The sequence below is a fragment of the Neolamprologus multifasciatus genome, chromosome 17 (genome assembly GCF_963576455.1).
Source record: "Neolamprologus multifasciatus chromosome 17, fNeoMul1.2, whole genome shotgun sequence".
NCBI classification, from domain to species: Eukaryota; Metazoa; Chordata; class Actinopteri; order Cichliformes; family Cichlidae; genus Neolamprologus; species Neolamprologus multifasciatus.
In genome coordinates this window covers 17,205,557-17,220,174 of record NC_140455.1, presented here as the reverse complement: position 1 = coordinate 17,220,174, position 14,618 = coordinate 17,205,557, and the positions used below count along the sequence as shown (strand labels likewise).

Genomic DNA, 14,618 nt, shown 5'->3' with positions numbered 1-14,618 from the left:
TGCTCGTCCACTCCCCGCAAAAAAATAGCAGCTGTGTGGTGTCTGTGGCATCAGTGCTCTCATCGTATGCGATGGAGTAAAAATCAAAAGCACCGCTTTATCAGACAGTTGCAGTTTAATGTTGGCTGACAAGTCTTCAACAACTGGATTTCTGGACATGCTGACGTTGTTGACGGGCGCATTATTTCGGTGACTTTAACGAGAACGTGTTTTATGAGGTCTCCATCTGAAAAAGGTTTGCCATGTCTTGCGATGAGTTGGGCGACCTCATAGCTGGCTATTGTAACCTTTTCCTGGACCTTTTGAGCCCAAAAAAATTACTGTTGCTGACCCTGCAGGAGAGCTACCTTTCGCTTTAATTTCTGCTCTCGCTCAGCACCAGTGTAGGATGCATAGGCCTGATGTTTGGTTTCATAATGACGTCGTACATTATACTCTTTCATAACTGCCATAATTTCAGTGCAGATCAAACAGACACACTTCCCCTTGAATTCTTTGAAGAAATATTCACTCTCCCACCATGTCTGAAATTTTCTGCATTCACTTTCTACCTTTCGCTTCTTTGGTTCTGCCATGTTTAGTAACTAACTTGGGCTAAATTTCTTCTGTGATTGTCCTTTTTGGTGGAGCAACTGCCTCGATCAACAGTAGCTCCCCTGGTGTTAAAACTAAGAAGTGCAATACACTCAAGCAAAAGTTGAAGTGCAGGCCATATTCGATTCTATTTATAAAATTACTTGCGGGCCAATTAAAAATGGATCGCAGGCCGCAGTTGGCCCGTGGGCCGGAGTTTGGACACCCCTGCTGTAGGTATTACAGGTACTGCGCTGCAGTGATTTGTATCATATCTATATAATAGGCTCCAATTTGTGCATGTAAATGGAGAGTCCTCTTCACACACTAAGGTCAATTATGGTGTTCCACAGGGTTCAGTGCTAGGACCAATTCTGTTTACATTATACATGCTTCCCCTAGGCAGTATCATTAGAAGACAGCATACATTTTCACTGCTATGCAGATGACACCCAACTCTATCTGTCCATGAAGCCAGATAACACACACCAATTCGTTAAGCTGCAGGAATGTCTTAAAGACATAAAGACCTGGATCGCCGCTAACTTTCTGCTCTTTAATTCAGATAAAACTGAGGTTATTGTACTCGGCCCTGAAAATCTTAGAAATATGGTATCTAACCAGATTCTTACTCTGGATGGCATTGCCTTGGCCTCCAGTAACACTGTGAAGAACACTGTGTCATTTTTGACCAAGACATGTCCTTCAACGCACATATTAAACAAATATGTAAGACTGCTTTCTTCCATTCGCGCAACATCTCTAAAATTAGAAATATCCTGTCTAGAGTGATGCTGAACAACCAGTTCACGCATTTATTACTTCCAGGCTGGACTACTGTAATTCATTATTATCAGGATGTCCTAAAAACTCCCAGAAAAGCCTTCAGTTAATCCAAAATGCTGCAGCAAGAGTACTGACAGGGACTCGAAAGAGAGAGCAGATTTCTCCTGTTTTGGCTTTCCTTCATTGGCTTCCTGTTAAATCCAGAATTGAATTCAAAATCCTGCTCCTCGAGGTCTTAAATAATCAGGCCCCATCATATCTTAATGACCTTGTAGTACCATATCACCCTATTAGAGCACGTTGCTCTCACACTGCAGTCTTACTTGTTGTTCCTAGAGTATTTAAAAGTAGAATGGGAGGGAGAGCCTTCAGTTTTCAGGCCCCTCTTCTGTGGAACCAGCTTCCAGTTTGGATTCGGGAGACAGACACTATCTCTACTTATAAGATTTATGGAAGAAATATAGTATCATCAGAATTCAACTATTTTTTTTATCCTCCAAATTTCCCTGCAAAAATATTCACCTGCAAAAATTCACCTGCAAAAAATTCAACTCCAAAAATTCACCTGCAAAAATTCACCTGCAAAAAATTCACCATCAAATATTCACCTGCAAAAATTTCACCTGCAAAAATTCAACTGCAAAAGTGATGAACTTGAATGACCCAAGCCAGAGCAATCAGCACTAGATCAAGTCGAGCAGATTTCAGCCAATTAAATTACGCTGTTTGATCACACGACACCGTTAGCCAGCAGTGTGTCTCCTAAAAGAGAGCTGTTTAAAGGTGAGTGATTAAGTATTTCTCCTAAATAGAGATCATTACAGAACGCCTAGTCCTACTTAAAATCCCATTCATTTTTCTTTCATTTTATCATCTACTCGAACTAAGGAAAACATTTGACTAACTCAAAGACAATTTCCACGCCTCCACTGCCTGTCTGGCGGTTCTCCGGTAAGGTGAAATATTGTTTTTTTATCTTCAAGTTTGTCTTTTGAAACGTTAATTTTATTTAAATCCGTTGCTCACGTATAAAGTACACAGACGGGGTCTTTGCTCAACTCGTCTGAGGCGTGTCTCACTAAGCGCTACATGCTAGCATCCTGCTAACCGAGCTACCCTTTACATCAATCAATCAATCAATCAATCAAAGCTTTATTCGCCACATGCAGGTTGCCCTGCAGTGAAATGGGACCCCCCCCACCCCCCACCCCCCGACCTTACACACATAAGACAGACATTACATGGGGATACAAGTAGGAGATCGGTAGCGTTACAGAAAAAAAAACACTGAATGTACACAACATCGGGAAAGTACGAGAGGAAAAAAAGAGACCTCTACTCATGCTGTGCTTCCATGGTAGGACAGCACGAGAACAGGAAACAAAAAAACTCCTCTGCACAAAAAAAGCACACAAATGTCCACAGTACAACATTGTGAAGACATAACAAGCCACAGGATTGGGTGGGGGGTGAGGAGTAATATGAAGCAAACACAGCAGCCGCCCTGCACAGCGCTACCATTCCAGCGCGGCACAAAGACCCGCCGTGTTCCCTCGCAGGAACCAAGCATCGAAGGCGTTTGGAAAGGGAGGGGGAATGAGTGAGTGCTTATCAGTGTAAATGTATGTGTGTGCGTGTCCATAGTTCAGCTGAGACAGTGTCCTTCGCCCTATCAGGCTAAGTAAACAGTCCTCCAGCCAATCCAGGTGGCCTTGCATGGGATGGAATAATGGGGAGAATAGTCATCACACAGTCGTTATCAGGGAGTGTTTGTCCGGCTTCAGCCTTGGGCCTGCAGCTGGCACCGTGGTGGTGTCTGCATTATGATCTCAAATTTGTTGATTTGCTTTCATGCGAGCAGCTCAGGAGAATTTTCAAAGCTGTTCTTTAACACTCGGACACTGGTCTCTCGATCTCCCGTTGGAGAGCCGCGAGCCTCCTCATGATGGTATCAAACTTCTGTTTCGTGGTGTTGTCATTCTTTTGATTCTGAGACCTCAGAATGGGGGGGTTTGAACAGCCGGTTCCGCTCTCTCAATTCTCCGATAAGTCAGGGCCATGCCAGCTCCGATCAGCAAGAACCCTGTTATCATGGTTCCGAATAGGTAGATATCTTCAGCGTCCTCGATCGACAGTCCCGCCAGGCACATGACTCTCCAGGTCTGCCACCCGTCCATCGTGTATCCGGCAGCCCCTCCAGGGCACTCGGGCCCTCCCGAGCCAGACTTCTCGTTGAGAAAAGGGTGTCAATAGCATTCTGTGCTGTGCTTTAGAAAATAGGATACTCGGTACAAAACCATACTCCGCAGATATTGATAGATAAACGAACACTGCAAATATAATGTTGGAAACGAGAACAGCCTTTGGTGAAGGGGTAAAATACACCATGAATAAAGCCATAGAGTGAATGGCTGCCATGGTTGCAGAACGGCCTGATTTAATGACAAGAATGGGGAAGAGTGAGGTGAAGTGAACCAAAGCCACAAAACACGGTAAGACAAGTCGGGAAAAGGGCAGTGATCTGTCCGTCAGTATGAAGTTGGTGTGTGCTTTGGTGAACAAAAACTCGAGACCGGTAGCAGGAAGATGGGAGACTCGTGTTTCACTGGAATAGTGGTGAATTAAAACATCCTTTGTTGGGGAAATTTAGGTGTAAATGCATCCATACAGGCGAGACAGAGGCAGACCAGACAGTGAAGAAAACAAGGCAAACATTAGAAATATTAAAACGGAAATATAGGATTAATATAACATACAATTAGGGAAAATGTAAGGCACATAATGTAAATGATATTGTAAAGTCATTAAAACAGCATACTCTGATTAAAAGAAACATGTAATTGGGTAGGATGATAATAATAATAATAATAATAATAATAATAATAATAATAATAATAATAATAATAATAATAAAAAACATGTACAAGATGGGTATGTATACTTGTACCCAGAATTTAACAACTATAAAGTTGTAGCATGCCAGACCATCTTTATTGAATGTAACTTCGCTCCACACAAGTTTTATGGTAGACATATTCATATTGGTATCTAATAAATGATTAATTCTTAGATTTTATCGAACGTTAATTTATAAATTGTTTCTGTCTTTATGTGTTTGTTTCAGATTATGCAAGATGAAATTATTCAGTCAGCAAGACTGAATAATTGCACAATAAAAATTCAGTGTTATAAATTCAATGTCTAAAAATAGTTGAATTCTGATGATACTATATTTCTTCCATAAAGATTAGGCTTAAAACTTTCCTTTTTGGTAAAGCATATATTTAGGGCTGGACCGGGTGACCCTGAATCCTCCCTTAGTTATGCTGCAATAGACGTAGGCTGCCGGGGATTCCCATGATGCATTGAGTTTTTCCTTTTCAGTCACCTTTCTCACTCACTATGTGTTAATAGACCTCTCTGCATTGAATCATACTTGTTATTAATCTCTTTCTCTCTTCTACAGCATGTCTTTATCCTGTTTTCCTTCTCTCACCCCAACCGGTCGCAGCAGATGGCCGCCCCTCCCTGAGCCTGGTTCTGCCGGAGGTTTCTTCCTGTTAAAAGGGCATTTTTCCTTCCCACTGTCGCCAAAGTGCTTGTTGATAGGGGGTCATATGATTGTTGGGTTTTTCTCTGTATCTATTATTGTACGATCTACTGTACAATATAAAGTGCCTTGAGGCCCTGTGATTTGGCGCTATATAAATAAAATTGAATTGAAAAAAAAAATAGTGGATGAAAGTAAATGTTTGGGTGATGGTCAGTCCAACATTTTCCATTTTCTGCTGAGTCAGCTGTCTCTCTGTGGACTGTAAGAGATCTGTTCATTTATGAGGTACAGGGGCGACTGGGTTTATTACAGGCTAGACTGTGTGTGTAGATGTGTGTCTGTGTGAGTGTGTTGTTGTGTGTGTGAGTGTGTGTTGTATTTCCTGTCCTGCTAGTCTTCAGGCTAATTATTGGGCAAACGTGTTTGTCATGATTCTTGCTCTGTGCACACACTCAGTGTTGCTTGTTCCTCTCTCAGACTGAAAAATGAGTGATCTGAAGAAGGACAAGGATCGACCAGGATCCTCATCCTTCACTGGATCCAGGCTTTTGTCTATGAAGCGTCGCATTTCCAGAGACGTTCCTCTGGCATTCAGTGGTGAGTCTAGCCCTTCAGACAAAAAGTAAGAGACTGTTTCTACTGGTAGTTGTGATGAGATGTTTGCATTTGGCATTAATGTCATGGTTACTGAGTTTTTAAAGATATCTTTGAACTGTTTTTCTAGCGTGGGATCGCTGTTGGGTTGCCAAGTTTTTAACTATCAAATAAGGGACAGTGGCGTGCCAGAATCACAATGCACCAATTTTGCTCATTATACAAGATGTCTCAGCTAAAACAGGACAATTTGCAACCTTAACTGTAAACAGCATACATCTTTAATAACTTTCTAAATATAAATCCACTAAATATGCTTGGGTTGGCACTTGGTTGTCATTAACATGTGGGGCCTCGGGTCCGAGGTTATTACAGCCTCTCAACCTCTTTACAAAGCACATTTGTGAAAAAGAAGCACACAAAGACACTCACACACAAAAACAACACAGTTGTTGATTTGTGTTGTGTTTTTCTTCCCATAATTTTCTCTTCCAGGTGCTGTTTGTTTTTTGTATATTTTTTCTTTCTTCCAAGGGCAGCAGTTGTTGCCCCATTGTGCTTTTCTACTTTTGCTCTATTCTTTTTTATTATATTATCTTTCTGATTTTCTTTTTCTCCTATAGTTCTGGATATTTGACTATTATTTTTGGCAGAATTGCTAGTTAATTCAAAATCCTGGCATGGACCTATTGTTCTGTGTCCATGTTTCCAAGGTCAAGCTGACAAATTTAAATGTAGTCCTCCTTCATTATTTCATTCACTTTATGCAATCTACAAATCTATCTCACTTGGCTCATGCGTACCCAGCCCAATTTTACTCTTTAAGTGTGGGCTGTGGGGGGGGGGGGATGTGTGTATTCATGATCGTTTATGTTAATGAGAGTGTGGGGAGTGAGTTGGAGGGCGGGGTGGGGTGGGCTGCTTTTAACCATGTAAAGCACTTTGTGCTACATTTTTTGTATGAAAAGTGCTTTATAAATAAAGATTGATTGATTGATTGATTGATTGTTTGATTGATCTAAGTTTGATTCTGGATTTAACAGAGAGGCAATGAAGAGAAACTAGTAGGGGAGAAATGTGCTCTCTTTCTAGTCCCTGAGTACTCTCAGTGCAGCATTTTGAAACATCTGAAGGCTTTTAGTGAGTTTTAAAGACAACCTGAAAAGTCTAGTCTAGTGTAACAAATGCATGAACAAGCTTTTCAGCATTACTCTGAGACAGGATGTCTGAATGAGACATCCTGGTCAAAAACAACTCTAAAATTCCTCACAGTGTTACTGGGGTTCACAGTAATGCAATCCACAATATGGATCTAGTTAGATACCATATTGCAAACATTTTAGGGGAGAGTACAATAAAATGTGTTTTAGCTGAATGTAGAAGCAGGAAATTTGAGTTTTACCAATTGCTATGTGTCATCTGGCTTCGTGGATAGATAAACCAGGTATCCATACCTGTAAAACCTAAAGCGTGCTCTCATCTCTGTAATAAAATATTACAGTCAGCAGTATTGAACACTTCACTGAGGTCTAGCAGGACAAGCACAGAGATGAGTCCACTGCCAGAGGCCATAAGACCATTTGTAACCTTAACTAAAGCTGTTTCTGTGCTGTGATGCGCTCTGAAACCCGACTGAAACCATTCCTCTGCAGATGATCTGTTAGCTGTTTGACAACTACTCTTTCAAGAATTTTTGAAATAAAAGGAAGGCTGGAGATTTACATATAATTAACTAAGACAGCAGGGTGTGGCTTTTTAACTGAAAGTGGAACAGGCCCAGAGCACGATGTTATCACCACCATGCTCGACAGTTCCAACACGTTCTTACTCTCAAAGCGTAACATTTTACACTAGATGACAAATCTTCGCTATGTTACGCTTTCGGACACCCATATAAGCATACACGTCCCTATATTATGAGGTCAAAAAAATGAAGAAACATGAGAAGTGTTTGGAATGAATCTACACATTTATTTTACTGTAATCACTTTGGAAAACACTACCTAACACGATTAAGGTGGTGGTTAAGGTTAGGGATAAGGTTAGGGTTAGGATTAGGGCTAGGGCTGGAATACACGTTGGAATGTGTATTACCGCCAAAACATCAATCTATTGGATTCAATCCACAACCCAGTGCACATCATGGGAACGCGAAGGTTACCTTTCACGTTCCTGAGGAATGCCTCGGGACGTGACAGATAAGGTAAGATAAGATAAGATAAGATAAGATAAGATAACCTTTATTAGTCCCACACGTGGGAAATTTGTTTTGTTACAGCAGAAAGTAGAAAGTGAAAAGTTACATAGCAAAAATTAGAAAAACACTGGAATAGGATAAGAATAAGATACTGTGCACAACTGTACACAATAGAATAGAATAAAATAAAATACTATAAACAATAGAATAAAAACGAATACAAATGCTATATACAACTGAGTATAATATAATGTACCTGTAACTGTCCACAGCCTCAATGTCCATGCCTTGAATGTTTAGTGGTTGCAGTGCAAGATGTTTGTGCCTGTGGAAGTCTACCACCAGTGTTGATCTGGAGGTAGTTCTGCTGGCACCAGTCCGCAAAGTCATGGGTATGTTACGTGGTTGGAGTGAAAACGGGCTCACAGTTAACACAGATTCACTTTTCACATTCACTCTGTTATCTCAAGAGAGCTCTTCACTCTCAGACTGCAGGCTTACTTGTTGTTCCTAGAGTATTTAAAAGTGTGAATCAGAGCCTTCAGCTTTCAGGACCCTCTTGAGTGGAACCAACTTCTAGTTTGGATTCAGGAGACAGACATCCTCTTAGGATTGGGCTTAAAATGTCAGTTTTTGGCCATGAACCATACCTTAGCTGCTCTGTGCTTGTAATGATAAAATTAGCTTCTTTTTTTTTTTAGCACATTTTTTTTGCTGTGTTTATCCCCACTTTGCATTTAATCATTAGTCATTTTTGAACTCCGTGTCCTCTCCCATAGTTTCCATTTTGTCCTGTCTCTCTCTCTCCACTCTCCCTGTGCCATACTGAGCCTGGTTCTGCTGGACGTTTCTTCTTGTTTTTGTTTTTTTTGTTTTGGGTTTTTTGGGGGGTTTTCCACCTGTCCCGTTTGGTTCTTTTGCCATCAGAATTATTGTCTAAAGGCAAAGAAAGATGCCCAACGGATTTACTTTACCAAATGGGCCATCCCAGCCTTGCCGTATTGGTCTATTTGATTAACCTTTTCTTTTATTGTTTATTTTATTTTATTTTCACTTGCTAAACACGGGACAGACTTGACTGGGGAAAAGAAAAGGGAGAAAAAAAGAGGGAAAGAAAAACAGCGGGGTAGAGGAACGGTGATAAAGGGCAAAAAACAAAAACCAATAAACAAACACACAAAAAATACATATATCAATCACCTGGATCACCTGTTGAGAAAGAAAAAAGAGAAAAAAAAAGCAAAAAAAAAAGAGAGCAATATAATAAACAACATCATCGCGATGATCTATGTGAATATAACAGTAAATACTAAATATTGAATATTATTGTGCAGCACGTAGGATCGACAGCGTACAGTGTACTTTGAGGTAGGAGCCAAAAAGGGTGTAGTTTGTGTGTGTGAGCACCCGTGTGTACACCTGTGAGCGTGAGCGCACTTGTATTTAAAAGGTTACTTCATGTAATGATCTGCTAGAGGGTGTGGGGAGCCATAGCCCCATCCTCCAGGGCATGAAGCAGGTATGGAGGCTCCAGACATCCAGAGGCCGATAGGCCTCAATACCTTGGAGGGCCTGAGATGTTCCTAGAGAGGTGGCGTCTGATACCCGACCTGACATATAGACACAAACAAACAGGTACACACAGATACAAACATCCATTCCCACCCTCATGCTCTCATGGCCAGAGGGGCCGATGGTGCGATATGGCAGCCTCGCTTCTGTCAGTCTGCCCCAGGGCAGCTGTGGCTACAACTGTAGCTTGCTCCACCAGTGTGTGAATGTGAGAGTGAATGAATAGTGGAATTGTACAGCGCTTTGAGGGCCCCGAAAAGCACTATATAAATGCAATCAATTATTATTATTATTATTATTATATGCAATTACTCAGCACTCACTCAACGTGGAGACAGACATAAATAGACACTGTACACACAATCACACTCCCCATGCATACTCTATACCCCAGGTCTAGATACCCTTGCCCCTGGAGGGGGAAACTGCACCCAGACCCAGGTAGTGTTACCCTCTTCCCTGGGGTGGAGAGAAGAAGACCACCCAGACTCCGCAGCAGTAGGGAGGCCCCACATTCCAGACCCCAATCGGATGGCCAACTCCTCCTCCCAGCCCCCCCGCCCCAACAGGCAACAGAGAACGGGGATGTGTGAAGACTCCAAACCTCCCTCTGCCCGCTCATATGTATTGTTGATGCATGTGTATTCTAAGGTGCATTTAAAACCCAGGAGGGCATGGAGCTACCTGCCAGAGAGCAGCAGGTAAGCGCATTGCCCCTCCTGACAGCCCTCAATGTATACATGTATTTAAAATTGAGAGGTCAGCAATGGTGCCAGGGGTGAGGTTGTACACGCTGATGGTCATAAATAAATAAATGAATGAATTTTTATTTATATAGCGCCTTTCAAGACAGAATCACAAAGTGCTGCACATAAGATTACAAATCATCTGGATGCTCTGTAGCGTGCCCACCCCCAAGGTCCTATATGTATGTGTTATGAGAGTGTGAGTAATGTGAATGTCTAAGTTGTTGGATAAAATTGAGGCACAGGCAGCCAGAAGGGGACGGGGGACGGGGGGGATGCCTCCCCTGCACCCTGGTGACACACCTGCACCCCAAAGCCCTGCATGTGTGGGTGATTGTGGTGGAGCGGGAAAAGGGAGGCAGCTGGAGATGGGGAGGGAAGGAAGGGAGGGGCAAGTGGCCCCTCCCTAGGGCCAACTCCCCCGCTGACCCCAGTAGGCACCTGCATACTCTGCAACCCACCAGGGCAAGGGGGCCCATGCCCATCCGGACCGGGACCCAGTCCCACCCGACCCCACCACAGAGAAAACTGCACCCACCCCGTCATCCACTCATCTTCCAGACTACACAAGACACCCAGGCTGAGTTCTTCCTCCACCTTTCCTATATTTCCCCCACCTGCAGAGTGAGTTCCTGGAGAGAGGAGACCTCCTGCAAGATGTAACAGCCTCCCCCACCAGTTGAAGAGCCCCCCAGGTGGCTCGATGCACTGGCGGCACCCTGCGCCAGGGCTGAGCCCCCATACATCCACCCGCCCACAACCCCGGCGAAACACCAACCAGGACCCAAGCCCCCAAGGCCCAGCCAGCGCCCCAGCCCAGAGACGGAGCGCTCCCAGAACCCCACACCCGCCCTGGACCCACCCAGGGGCAGCCAGGCTACCAGGTCAGTAACCCACGTCCGTCAGCACAGACCTTCCCTAGCCCTGCTGCACGCAGCCACGAGGAAACCATCACTTAAGAGCCAACAGAGCCCTTAACAGGCCATGACCGCAACCCCGGGTTGAGCCCTCCAAGGAAGATGCTCCTGGGGAATCCCCCGACACCCCAAGCCTGTCCCTACCCCCACACCAATCACAACAGCGAAGGTGACCTCCCACCCCCACTAGGTGATGGAGCTGATCAAAGGAGCCCAGAGCAATTGATCTGATGTGGTGGCAGAGGCTGTATCAAGACTAATGTAATCCATTAGATAATTTCTATATTGGTTAGAATTAAGATTATTTTTATTTTTCCAGTTCATGAGGACTGTTTTCTTGGCAGGGCAGTGAAAACCACGTGGGCTATATTCTTTTCTGTAGTGACATAATCTAAGCTGCCCAACAAAAACACTAAAGGGGAAGTTGGAATGTTACATTTCATACACTTCGATAAGTCTTCACATATCTGACAAAACTTCTGAACTGGTGGACAGAACCAAAGAGTGTGGATATAATTATCCAGTGTATTGGTTTGACAGTGTGAGCAGTTGTTGGTAGACGTAAAGCCCATCTTGAACATCCGATGACCTGTATAGTGTACTCTATGTAGTATTTTGTATTAAATCAATTGATTTAATACAGTCTAAGTTAACTGATAAATCCGCTTCCCATTTTGCAATAGGAAGTGATATTGATTCATCTGTTTTAGAAAGCATTCTGTATATTTTAGAAAGTAATTTGGGGGTTTTAAGAGTAAGAAATTGTATCACACTTGATGGTGTTTGTAGTTCAACTTGACCAGGTTTAAATTTCTTTTACTATGGATTCAATTTGTTGATATTCTAAAAATCTTTTCTTGTTGATCCCATATTGTGTAACTAGTCTGTCAAATGGAATAAATTCTGTTCCTTCTAATATATGTTCTAAGTATTTGATTCCTTTACCACTCCAATCTGGAAAATTTATCATATTATTGTTTTGTAATATGTCAGGGTTGTTCCATATAGGTGTATGTTTGCATGGGATTAATGAAGACTCCGTCAATTTTAGAAACTCCCACCATGCTATCAGAGAAGAGCTGATGTTGACGCTTTTGAAGCATTTATGTCGTTGGATGTTTGAGCTGATAAATGGTAGGTCTGAAATCTCTAGATTATTGCAAAGTGCTTGTTCTACATCTAGCCAAGGTTCGTCTAAGAAGGTATGTTTTAGCCATCCTGAGATAAATTGAAGCCTGTTGGCTAAGAAGTGGTGCTGAAAGTTAGGTAGTTCTAATGTTTTTAAGCTTATACGTGGGGGTTTATCTTTCCAAAGGAATTTGGACATATATGAATCTAGAGATCTGAACCAATCTTGTGGTGGTTTAGTTGGGATCATTGAGAATAAATAATTTATTTTTGGTAAGACCATCATTTTTACAGCGGCAACCCTTCCCATGAGTGATATGGGTAGACATTTCCATTTAGCCAGATCGCCTTCTACCTTCTTTAAAAGTGGGATATGGTTTAATTTAGTTAGATCTGCAAGCTTGGGAGAAACATTAATACCCAAATATTTTATATTTCCTGATTGCAGTGGTGTAGAAGAGTTATGGAAGGAGCAATTAATTGGAAGGACTGTAGATTTTGACCATTTAATTGAGTAATCTGATATTCTTGCAAAAGAGTTTATCAATGCAATTAACCCAGAGAGATTGGTTTGTGAGTTTTGGAGAAAAAGTAACACATCATCTGCATAAAGGCTGATTTTATGTTCCACGTTCTTGCATTTTATGCCCTCAATTGCTGTATTCTGTCTAATTGCTGCTGCTAGTGGTTCAATAAAAATTGCAAACAGTGAAGGGGAGAGTGGGCATCCCTGCCCGGTGCACCTCAGGAGACAGAAGCTGGAGGATGTTTGGTCATTTGTTTTGACACAAGCTGTTGGGGAATTGTATAATATTTTTAACCAGTTAATGAAAGAGGTTCCAAAACCAAATTTTTGTAAAGTTGCAAATAGAAATTTCCAGTTAACTCTGTCAAACACTTTTTCTGCATCTAAAGAAAATATTGTAGTTTCGATGTTTTTACTGTATGAGTAGTCTATCAAATTAAGTTATCTACGTGTATTTGTTGATGAGTGCCTAGCTTTTATGAAACCAGTTTGGTCAGGATGAATTAAGAGGCTGGTTATTTTCTCTAATCTCTTTGAGAGAGTTTTGCAGATTATTTTAAGGTCTACATTTATAAGGGATATTGGACAATAGCTTGAGGGATATAAAGGGTCTTTGCCTGGTTTTAGCAGGAGATTAATGTTTGCAGAATTCATATTTAATGGAAGTCTGCCCTTTTCTTTGATTTCCAACAACGCTCTGTAAAAAATTGGTGCTAGAATCGTCCAGAATTCTTTGTAGAATTCTACAGGGAAGCTGTCTGGACCTGGAGCCTTATTATTGGGCATCCATATCCAGTGCCATTGCTTGAGTGTCTAATAATTTTGGAAGAGCTATATTGTCCAAAAACTGATCAATTTCGTTTTTAGATGGGTTTATTTGTGGTGAATAGAACCTTTTATAGAAATCCCTGAAAATGTTGTATAATATTGTGTTCCCAGATGAATCTTGAACAGCACATATAGTTGTTTTTTCTTTATTTATTTTTAGCTGGTTCGCTAGAAATTGACTGGATTTATTACCATGTTCATAATTTTGTAAGCGTAGACTTTGTACTAAGAATTTTGTTTTTTAATTAATTATCTCATTTAATTCTAGTTTTGTTTTGCGTACCAACCTAGATTTTAGAGAAGGTTATGACTCTCTCACTCCATGACGGTGTAAAATTTGGTTCTCAGGGGACAGTAAACCAGTTCATGGCAGGCAGGAATATCTTTTAATTTTCTCTCATCTGAGGATGACAGTTCAGGTCTTCTTCCAAACCATGGCAAAATAGTGACATATCCAAATAACTTGTACTTATGTACAATTGTTTGAACTGATGATTTAATTAGAAATGGTTCTTAAAAACTTACCAACCTGTGTACAGTTCTACAAATCTACAATTCTTTGTCTGAATTCCATGGACATCAGTGGACCCAGAACCGGAGCTGAACTCCAGACTACCGGTAAGAGCAGCAGTGTATAAAGTAAGACTTAACATATATCTGCCGATGGTCTCATTTCTGAAAAATGGACTTCTTATTGTGATATTTGTTTTCTTTCACTATATTTTGTTAGGCTGGGTCTCATTTACAACAATGCATACACACAAATCACACAAAAAAAACCCATGATTTATCAATATTTTTGTACCGGAATTTGTTCGCACTTCCCTCTGACCACTACCTACATCAGTTGTAATGCTGTCTTTACCTGATGTCCTTGCTTGTGATCCCTTTATTTATATAAACTATAAGAACAAAACGCACCCAGTCATATGTCGACAATATACATTTAACACTACACTCTTTTTTTTCCACTGCATTGAGCTTCTCACATGGGGTTGATAGATTAGGGTTCGTGGTTCTTACCCTTCTTTTTTCTTCTTTTTCTTGTATTGTGTTAGTCTGTTGTTTCTGAGCAACTCTGATGTGCTAACAAACGCACAGCGGTAAGAACAAAAGAGGCCAGTAATCATGTTTCATGAATCTGGCATGCCCATTTTGCATGGGAACATTTCCATGCAAATATTAGTTAATGAGGCCA

General features: G+C 41.5%; 1 long non-coding RNA gene across 1 annotated transcript in view; it reads left to right on the top strand.

Annotated features, from left to right (window-relative positions):
• The window catches only part of LOC146499214 (uncharacterized), a 170,900-nt gene that overhangs the window by 65,473 nt on the left and 90,809 nt on the right, over positions 1 to 14,618 (top strand). The gene's annotated exons all lie outside the window — the stretch shown is intronic.